Raw genomic sequence first — 11,320 nt, 5'->3', positions numbered from 1 at the left:
AGCTCGGGTTGCCTCCCGAGAAGCATTTCTTTTTCTTGGAGTCTTGAGCTGGACTCCGTGTCTCCTACATCGAATCTTTGGAAGATTCCATCCCTAGCTGGACCTTTTGTTCCTTGAAACGCCTCTTATAAGCTTGAACTTGTCTTTTGTACGCCTTCTTTGAATTCTCCTTTTTAGCTTTGACCTCTTCTTCATCAAGCTTGTGTTTGGTCCCTTTTATTTCCTCCCTGCACTCCGTAGCATCATTCTCCTCTTTCACTACTGTCTCTGTCACCCTTGAAGTAACCTCCTCTTCATCACTTATCATCTCATCTTCCTTGCTTACCCAAGAAGGTGGACTCTTGTAAGCAATGACTTCAACCAAATATGGAACAGATGCTCTTGGTTTTGTTCTTTTGGCTTGATGAACTGCCATGATTTCTTCTTCCATAAGCTTTTCCAGTTCTTCTAGTTCATTATCTTCATTGATTGTGAACACCTCTTCTTTAACATGATTCCTTTGGAAGCCATCTTCTATCCCAAAAACTTCTTTTTCATCTCCAACCCTCAAGGTGAGCTTAGAATCTCGAATATCAACAAGAGCTCCAACAGTGTTGAGCAATGGACGACCAAGGATAATTGGAACATCAGAGTCTTCCGTCATGTCCAATACTACAAAATCTATTGGCAAAGTAAATTTTCCAATTTTTACTAAAATATCCTCCACGATGCCCCGGGGTTGTGCACTGAACGGTTCGCCATGTGAATAGTCATTCTTGTAGCCTTCATCTTCTGAACTTCTAACTTCTGATAAAATGAATAAGGCATCAAATTGATGCTAGCCCCATAATCGGCTAAAGCATTAACCTTCATTTTGTTACCAAATTCACATGGAAGAGTGAGGAGTCCAGGATCCCCCCATCTTCTCAGGTATCTCTCCCAACACAGCTTTTGAGCTTTGCTCATGTAGAACCACCTTTGAATATTTCTTTAATTGGTTGCGAGTGTCTATCAGATCTTGCAGTAATTTTTGATACTCGGGAATTTTGGATAAGGACTCGACAAAGGGAGTATTAATCGGAATACCCTTCACGTGCTTAACAAACTCCATATGCTCTCTTTCTAGTGGACTAAGGTCAGCTCGGGAAGGAAACGACAAGGGTGGCTGATAAACCGAACCAACTTCAAAACTTTTTTGTTCCTGATGGGCCCACGTCGTGAACTGATATGGTTCACGTCGTGAATTCTGATATTCAGCAGCTTCTTGATTTTCGAGCTTGGGCTTCTTCAACTTTGGATCGGGCTGCTGTTGTTCTTCTTCTAGTGCCTCTAAGAACTCATAGATGGCCTCTTCTTCAGTATCTATGGCCATTACATGAGAGTGGGTCTTCATTTCGGGATTTTTCGGGGACAACTTCTCATGAACCAAAGTGGCTAGTTGACCAAGTTGTACTTCAAGGTTATTGAGGGAGGCTTGTTGATTCTTTAGTAAAGTTTGCTGCTCAATAATAGCAGAATCAGTAGCATCGTGTCTCTTTTCCGAGGCTTCCATAAACTTCATCAACACGGTCTCTAGATTAGGTTTCTTCTCGGCTGGTGGCTGTTCCTTTTGATAGAAGCCTCGACCTGTCTGCCTGTACTTCTCTTCTTTTTGCTTCTTATACTCTTCATATGGCAGCCACTCCTTCTTTGGTTTCCTCCAGTCTTCATCAAACTTACCCCCACTCGAGTAGCACACTTGAGCATTTGTGTTCCCAAACTCATCTAAATTGCAGTCCTTTGTCAAGTGCGGACCACTACACCTCTTGCAACCCACTCTTATGGCATGAATTGAGTGATCCATTTGTGCCAACCTCCGGTCCATATTATTTAGCATAGCTATCATGGCTGCTATTTCTTCAGTTTGGGCTCCTTCTCCGCCTTTAATTCCTTCCTGCCTAGGGTTGTGGTATTCACGAGAGTGTTTCGCGAATTCTTCAATTAATTCCTTAACTTCACCCGGATTTTTCCTAGTGAGTGGTCCTTGAGAATCAAGGAGTTGTCTTGTCATCACGTTTACCCCATTATAAAATATTGATACCTCTTGTTGAATGTTAAGGTCATGTTGAGGACAATTCCTTAACAACCCTTTGTAACGGTCCCAAGCTTCGTAAAGTGACTCTCTCGGGTTTTGCTCAAAATTGGCTATTGCCTTTTTGAGTTTAGCAATCTTGGATGGTGAACAATATTGATCTAAAAATTGCTCATGCATTTGAGCCCAAGTAGTCACGGTACCGGATGAAAGTGATTTTAACCAATCCCTTTTAGCCCCTTTAAAGGTAACGGGAAGCATCCTTAGCAAAATGGTGTCTCTGTTAATATTTGGGATATTGAAGTAATCAGCAATGTCATTCACTTCATCTAAGTGTTTGAATGCATCCTCGTGATCCTTTCCATAGAATGGGATATCCTTTAGTGCGGAAAGGATATGTCCCTTTAGCTCGAATGTGGCAGTGGCCCATGTTGGCAGGTTGTACTAAGCCTGGACCAACATCTTCTCGAATTCTCTTCCTGTAAGCTCCCGCGGACATTTCCTCAATATTTGACATCTCATGCCTTGGCTCGTTCTCGGGTTCGCTCTTATGTTCTTCAAATTCTGGCTCGGTATCATACTCGGACTCGGTTTGGAAGGGTATTTGATCCAAGTGTTCAAGCTTGCTTTTGCTCTTCGAGGATGAACTTAACTCCCCAATCTTCTTCCATGATTTCTTTGAAAACACTGATTTGAATTCTTGTAATGGCGTCTTCTTCTTGTTAATTGCCGACTCGGGATCTTCAAGTGGTGTCACCAAAGGTGTGTTTGAGCTTCTGGTCATGAACTCCTGCAGATTAACTAAATAAACAAAACGTAAAAATGAACTAAAATAGACAAATAAACTAAAAACTAAGGAAAACTGGAATTCACAGTTCTCGCGTCGTGAATCTAACAACTCACGTCGTGAGTTCTGAAAAAAAAAATAAAAAAAAAAGATAAAAAAATTTGAAACGGATAATGAAAACTAAACTAAAACTTTTGCTGGAAAATTAACTTTTTTGCAAGTTTTACCCACAAAAAAGGATCGATTAACCTAAAGCAAATAAACTAAGTCGTTCCCCGGCAACAGCGCCAAAAACTTGATGTGCACTAAAGTACCCACTAATTTTAATATTTATAACCTAACAAACTTAAACTAACTATGCACTTATAGGCAGTGTACCTAGTCAGATTACAGTATAGCTTGGGTAAGTCGGATGTCGATCACAGGGAACGGTGTTACTAAGTAATATACTTGCTATCAAATTAACCTAATTATTAACAAGTTTAGAAAGGGGTTTTATCTGATTTTACAAGATCAGACGAACTTAACACAAATTCAGTCAATTAAGTAAAAACACTCTTGTCTAGTTTGAATCCACTTTGTACTTATGGCTAGCTAATGATTATGGATTATCAAGTTGGTTGTAACTGTATTAGTAATTTAAGTCTAACTTTACCAATAATTGATTAATTCATGTCAAATTATGTATGGTTACACACAATTAAACACATAGCTAATTATGAATATGAATATGCTATGTAAGAATTATTATGCAAACGCAATTATAGTCACAATCCACGTTCTCTAACACAACTAAGTTTATTTACTCTAATTACTAACTAAGATTGGTCAATCCTAGCTCTAATAATTTAATGTTCATTAAATCACTAGGTAAACAAGTTCATGCAGTTAATGGTCACTAAGCTACACAGAACATGGAATCAAGCAACTAGAGAAACAAATGCAAGCATGCCAGCTAACTATAAATCCAACACAAGCAATTCACCAACTAAATAAATCCATAAAAATTAAGTTATTCATAAGTTGGAAGCTTCATCTAGCTAAACAAGAGCAGCTAGATTCAGCTGCTCATAATAGCAACTAACACTCTCACACAAATCAAGGTATATTGAAACATGTTCCTAAGTAACAATTAAATAACCTAAATTATAGACCTTCACTCTTTTGGTGTTGAAAGCTTCTTCCCGGGACTTTTCTTCTGCTCAAAATCGCCTTATAGAATCCCTTTTTCTGGCCAGCCAAAGTCTCTCTTCGTCATAACCAAGATTGTTTAAATATCCTCAAAAATACCGCGTCACATCGTGGCTAGCTTGGCCACGTCGTGATCCCCAAGCAATCCGTATCGGGCAAGGACTCTTTCTTTACGTGATCCTTATCTTCTAGAATACTCATGCCACGTCGTGGTTTCAGTAATTTTTGTGGATTTATTCATTTCTTGTATTCCAAGTCTCCCATGTTCTATAAATTGTCACTTTTGGTCCCTCTCTTCGAAAATACTTCTAATTGACTGAAAATAACAATTTAAGGTCATAAGTATCATTATTCTAAACATATTATCAACTTATTAATAAAAATGTACTTAGATATTGCCTAAAATAGGTATAAATATGGCAATATCATGTATGAATTAATAAATCATGCACAACATTTTGGACTGGTTGGATTCTATTGTCTTTTACCTAAAGACAAACTTTATATTTTATAAACTTGGAGTTTATAAAAAATAAATAATCTTACTTTTTAAAAGGCATAATGATGGTGTGGGAGGTTGCTTTTCAACCTTCCACCTTTTTGACTCCCATGCTTCTAAAGGCTACCATTCCTTTAGATTATTTTAATGGTTAGGCCTTACTTTTCATAGGCTATATAAGAGATGCATGAGGCTTGCATTTTTCCAAGAGTGAAGCTCTTCTTCTTCCTTTGTTTTTCTCTAAAACCATGGGTTTTCTACTGCTCTCTCTCTCTCTATATATCTATCTATCTCTATCTCTTGAAGTTAGTTTGGTGGTTTAGAAGACCTATTGAGTTGTTCCCTTTAGTGCTAAATGGAGTTAAGCACTTAAAGGCTTTAGACAATCAAGAATACAAGAAGGAACTAACATTCCTATAACAGCCCAAATTTCCTCATATATTTTTCATTTTTAAAACAATCAAAATATTCCCATAAAATAAGAAATCTCAACGCCAGTTGTTTTCAAATCCATAACATCAACATTTTACTCAAAACATCAGAGTGTCCCAATATAAATCGTCCGAGAGTGTATGTCGCGCTATCATGTCATGCCCTTGCTCTTAGGCTCTTGAGTTGTTCCCTTTAGTGCTAAATGGAGTTAAGCACTTAAAGGCTTTAGACAATCAAAAATACAAGAAGGAACTAACGTTCCTATAACAGCCCAAATTTCCTCATATATTTTTCATTTTTAAAACAATCAGAACATTCCCATAAAATAAGAAATCTCAACGCCAATTGTTTTCAAATCCATAACATCAACATTTTACTCAAAACATCAGAGTGTCCCAATATAAATTGTCCGAGATTGTATGTCGCGCCATCATGTCATGCCCTTTCTCTTAGGCTCTAAGTACCTGAAACAACCAACAAACTACAAGCTAGTTCTTAGTGAGTTCCCTAGAGCATATCCTACACAATCCACATAATCACATAAACCATATAAGCTATAACAACTACATATACCACATAAGCTATGCATACAAAACGTATCAAGATGCCATGGAAACCCTCCAAGGTCTTATACCGAGTGTCATTGGAACCCCCACGTGGTCTTAACTAACTGTCATGGGAACCCCCACATGGTCTTCTCTAATTTCCATGGGAACCCCCACATGGTCTTTACTAACTGCCACTAGAACCCCCACGTGGTCTTGACTACCTGTCATGGGAACCCCCACATGGTCTTCACCATCCAAAGAAATATCATACGAGCTGAACATGTAAACATACTAGGATGCCATGGAAACCCTCTAAGGACTAATAACAATGCCATGGGACCCCCCCCCCCCCCGCATGGTCTTAATCTACTACCACATGAACCCCCGGGGTCTTCCATACAGATATCCTATCGACATATCACATAATCAACTATCAATCCACATATCATATAATAGGGCGGCCTTGGTGCCTTCGACCAATTGGTATGGTGAGGAGACTCACCTCTCACAGAATGTTGAATTGATAAGATAAGTCCCAAGTCGTAGCTCCAACTCAACTGCCTACAACCATTATGAAATTGTCTTGTCAAAATCCCGAAATACCAAAATTACTCTCAAAATCAAACTTAGCCAACCAAGGTCATAATCAAGGCCAACAGTCTATGCTGACCCCAACTCGCCGAGTGCATCTAGCAACTCGTCGAGTTCCTTTAGAGTTTAAAAAGCCAAAAACTTGGGTCAACTCACCGAGTTACCTGAGTAACTCGTTGAGTTCTTTGGTGTCCAGGAGACCGAAAACTCCAATCAACTTGTCGAGTCATCTCACCCACTCGCCAAGTTCACTCAAAATCTAGAAGGAGGGTAAACTCCACCCAACTCGTCCAGTTAGCTATGCAACTCATCGAGTTCATTCAGCCCTTTTCATGTTTAGTCCTTTCCAGTTAAATGCAAAGCTCCAAACTACATATCCAGTCCCCTAGGGTGTAGTTACTACGTAAAGTTACCAACTTTACATGCATGCAAAGCCTCAAGAGGCTAAAACACTCAAAATTAAGCTTATGAAGAGGTTTAGGGCATGGAGGAATGCCAAACGGTTATAAAGCTTGAATTTAGACCCAAGGAGGCTTAAGGTTTCCAAATCTAAAGTCACAACTTCAAATCATACCTAATCTCCGAAAGTGGCTCCAAAATGGGTTAAAAATGCACTAAACTCCCATGGGAGGAGATCTAAGAAACAAGAGGTCAAGGTAAAGACTTTTTTACCTCCAAATGGTTGCTAACTTAGGGTAGATGCCGGATCTATAGCCTCCTCCTCACTTCAATCCCTTCAAACTTCGAGTTTCCTTCCAAAGAGCACAAGAGTCACTTCCAAATCTCCCACACACTCAAGAAAGCACTAAAGCATGGCTAGGGTATCTCTCTGGATAGTAAGGACGATGAGAGAGGCCACAAATGAGCCATAAATTCCTTAAATAGGGTACAGACCCTTGGAAATTAAGGTTTCTCTTAACAGTGTCTACTCGACGAGTTGGATCTCCACAACTCGTCGAGTTTCAGCCCAAATGTAACACCCCATTTCCAAGACAATATCTAAAAGTTGAAGACGTGTTTTAAGTATTATTTTATTTCGATATATGTATATATTTAAATAAAGAGTTTAGTGAAAAGTGTTTAATTGGCATCATAAATTGCTTGGGAGGTCTAAAGTATGCCTTCGGGATTCGTAGTGGAAAGAATATATGATCATAAGGTTAAAAGATAATCAATTGGGCTCGTTATGCATTCTGCGGCCTAATATTGAAAATATTTTGTACAGGAGGGACTATTTGGGTAAATTTGGATTTAATATAAAAGAAAAAGATAAAGAAGGGTTGAATATGTCATAATTGAGATTTTGGGGTTATAAGGGTAATTTATGGATTGGCTTTGCAAATAATCTCGAAAGCAAAGGGGCATTTGGTAAAATGTTGGACTTAAATTGAAGTAATTATGGAATGATAAGGGCTGAATGGTAACTTAAGGATTTATTTCAAAAGATTAGAGATGGGAGGAGCTGGAAGTGTCAACCCCCATGAAGTTTGTATGGGATACAGGTATTAAACCCGTTACCTTCTCCATATCACACCCTAAACCTAGTTGTTATGTCTAAGCCGCCACCACCTGGTTTCTTTCATCCTTCGATCATCCATGTCCGCCAACAACTGTCGCCCAGCCAACGTCGTCGCCATTAATGGGAGTTGTCAGCCATCAAGCTCCTTTATTGATCTCGTCGCCGACAAGGATCACGAGTAGTCACCTCCATGTTCTGCCAACAAGTTGTGAACCATAAGGACCGGCGACCCGTTTCTCCCATGGATTGGTCGGACCACAATGTCCTCCTCCATCTTCTTCTTCTGCTGCTGCTTGGTTTTCATAGTCACCATTCTGGATAGTTGTTGTGGCTGGCATTCTTCTCCAACTGTCTTGCGCCACCACGAGTGTGGATGAGATCGCGGTACACTTCAGTGTTGAGCTCACAACGAGCATGATCGTGTGGACGTGTGTTACTTGCCTAAGACTCAAGAAAAGTCACCACCACCGTGAGGTGATGGCTGTCAATGCAAACCACCGGCTATTGCCGCTTCTACTTCCTACTTCCGTGTCTTAACACCACTAGCCATCGTGGAGGTGGTTGTGAGTTTGTGTAGGTGTGTGATTCCGCTTTTAATGTGTGTTAGTTCGTGTATGGGGTGTCTTGTATAGCCGGAAAACCAAGGAAGCCACCATGTGCCACCATGTGTGTGTGTTTATGTTAGTTAGTGTGTATGTTTATTTTTGGATTTTTCATTGTAAACTGTAATCATGTCGGAATAATGAAAAGGAAAACTCAAACCACCACTGTAGGGTGGTGGCTGCCGCCACCGTCCATCGTGTCGGGTGGCGGTGTGCCTCGTTTATATTGTGACTCGTTTGGGATGCTTGGGCAGATTGGGCCCAATGAAACCCTAGTGGGCCCAATGAAACCCTAATGGGCCCAATGATCCCTAATTGACAAAAAAAAGCCCAAACATGTGACTAATAGACCTAGTGAAACCCTAATAGGACTAATGAACCCTAATGGATCTAAGGACTTGACTTTTGGGCCTATTGGGTTATGATAGGGTTAGAAACCCTAATTAGGGTTAAGAAAACCTTAATTTTGGATATATAGGCCTTGGACTTATTAGGACCCACATTTGGGCCATTAGACTGGAATTGTGAATTACACCCAATCACACCATATGACTTATCTAGTAGAGTGATGGACTTAATTGATTAAATCCTTAATGGGTTAAGTGAGAAACACTTAACCGTAATCGTTATTTTATGTGAAAACCCTAATTTCACTTGAGCTTTGTGTTGGGCCTTTCTATTGGGCTTTTGGTGTTTGGGCCAATAATGGGTTATCGAAGAATAATCATATAGACTAGCATATGCTGATGGGCTTTAGGGTAAGGCCCATATGAGGGTTTAGGCCCAATTTGGAAAATTAGGCCGTAGATGGACCATAGTTTGGGCCATCATGATTATAAGATATTGGGCCATTAGAAATGCCAAATGTTGGACTGGACTAAATGGTTGGGCCTTTGAATAAGATTATGTAAAGGTTTGGGCCCAATTTGGATAATTGGGCCATATGTTGGGCTTTGGCTCATTACTTGAATATTGGGCCTTTGGAGTGTTAGTTAGACCTTAGGATTGGAACCTAATTATTAATTTGGTATTGTTTGATGTTAGCGGTTCGGGAACCTATCAACCAACAGCTGGAGTTGCAACTGTGGGACTTCAGCAGTGCCAGGTGAGTTTCCTCACCATACCAATGGGTCGAAGGCACCAATGTTGGCCCATTTTATGATATCTGATACACTAGTTGAAGTTGTATTATGTATCATGTTAGCTGGTTATGTGATAGGGAGTATGCTAGTGATTATGTGGTATGCTAATTGACTATGTGGTATGTAATATGCTAGTTGTCTTTGTGATACTTGCATGGAAGACCTTGGAGGGTTTCTTGGGCACTTAGGTGTAAGACCTTGGAGGGTTTCCATGACATCCTAGGTAAAGACCTCGGGGGATTCCCGAGGCACTGGGGTGTAAGACCTTGGAGGGTTTCCATGGCATCCTTATTTAAGACCATGTGGGGGTTCCCATGGCAGTGAGCTAAGACCCTGGAGGGTTTCCAAGGCACCCTGTGTAAGTCCTTGGAGGGTTTCCATGGCTTCGATATACGTTTATATGCATGGCTGGTGTAGTTGATATGATTTACGTGAGTATGTGAATAAGACCTTGGAGGGTTACCATGGCATCTCTATATGTGTATATGCATGCTTATGCGATTGTTATGGTTTATGTAACTGTTATAGCTAATATGGATTAAGTGGTTATGTGGATTGTGTGGGGGTATGCTCTAGGGAACTCACTAAGCTTCGCGCTTACAACTTTGTTTATGGTTTCAGGTATCATTGATTTGGAAAAGAAGGGTTCAGATTGATTGCAGTGCACACACACCTATGTTTTCCGCAATGAATTATTTTGGGATAAACTCGTGGTAATTATTTTACTTAATGATGATTTGAAATGCTTGAAATAAATGGTATCAATGCTTTAGCTATATTTAAAAATGAAATTTTTATCCTTGATTTTTGGGTTGTTACATTAAAACCCTAAAATCCTGAAAAGTAATTGATACCTGAAACGAGCGTTAGAATTCCAAGTGTCTTACTCTTGATGGTGGATACTTGTAGAGATATCATACATTTTGATTTTTGCTATCTTCTTTAACACCCCAAAACCAAGTGGGTTCAAAGGCTTCAAAGGTTATCTCTAAAACATCCTATGGTTATTTTTATTTCATTCTAACCTCTGTAAATGGATCCATGATGGTTCGGTTTTGTTATGAACTAAAAATAAACTTGTTATTTTTAGAGTCTTCTATTGCCGGTTTTTATGAAAAAAAAAACTTTTATTTTGTATCAAAACCCAACACAGAGCTCACACTCGTTCTTTTTGTGGGTTTTGTACGTGTGAAGCTCCTGTGTTCTATTGGGAGATGGACCCCATTTCTAGTAGGATGTGATTAGCATATATGGCTAACACGTTCAGGATGAATTTTTGCCCCGAGGAGGCAAAAGTCAGATATGCTTCCTGCCTATTGAAGGATAGAGCACGAGATTAGTGGGAAGAGGTTAGTAGCAAGGTGGGTGATGATGTTGTTGATGTTATGTCAAGGGATGACTTCTCGACCTGGTTCCAAGTTGAGTTTGCACCGATGATTAAGTTGCAACAGTTGGCACGAGAGTTTGAGGATCTCCGCAAGACTACTGAGATTGTGGCTGAGATCACTACCAAGTTCTGGGAGAGGGCTTTATTGGTTCCTAAGTATACAGCAGATGAGGAAATGAAGAAGATGAGGTATCATGAGATGTTGTGGGATGATATTAGGGACTTTGTGAGTATTTCAGGGTGCAACACCCTGAATGATATGATTTCTAGAGCCCGAGAGCGGGAGATCGATTTGGAGCACCTCGGGAAGAAGGGGATAGATCAGGTGCTTATAGTGGAGGGTCCTGCAAAGAGACCCAAGACTTTTGATCAACATTTAAGAGGACAACAGGGCCAAAGTCAGTGCAGCATGTGCGAGAAACTACATGATGGAGTTTGTCGTTCCAGGGCTATGGGTTGCTACAAGTGTGGCAAGGTTGGTCACGTCAGCATGGATTGTCCTTAGGGGGCAATCCCGTTATATTTTCACTACAACCATGTGGGCCACAAGAAGTTCGATTATCCGATGCCGA

General features: G+C 40.1%; 1 non-coding gene across 1 annotated transcript; it reads left to right on the top strand.

The window, feature by feature from the left end:
* Positions 1 to 2,075: 2,075 nt before the first annotated feature.
* LOC145044499 (small nucleolar RNA R71) lies at positions 2,076 to 2,182 on the top strand. The gene has a single exon (XR_013681447.1). It is a non-coding gene; the product is annotated as a small nucleolar RNA R71 (small nucleolar RNA).
* The last annotated feature ends 9,138 nt before the right edge of the window (positions 2,183 to 11,320 follow it).

Source organism: Lactuca saligna, chromosome 4 (genome assembly GCF_052625555.1).
Source record: "Lactuca saligna cultivar CGN05327 chromosome 4, ASM5262555v1, whole genome shotgun sequence".
NCBI lineage: Eukaryota > Viridiplantae > Streptophyta > Magnoliopsida > Asterales > Asteraceae > Lactuca > Lactuca saligna.
Note: the sequence above shows the minus strand (reverse complement) of the source record. Positions and strands in the feature narration are given on the sequence as shown.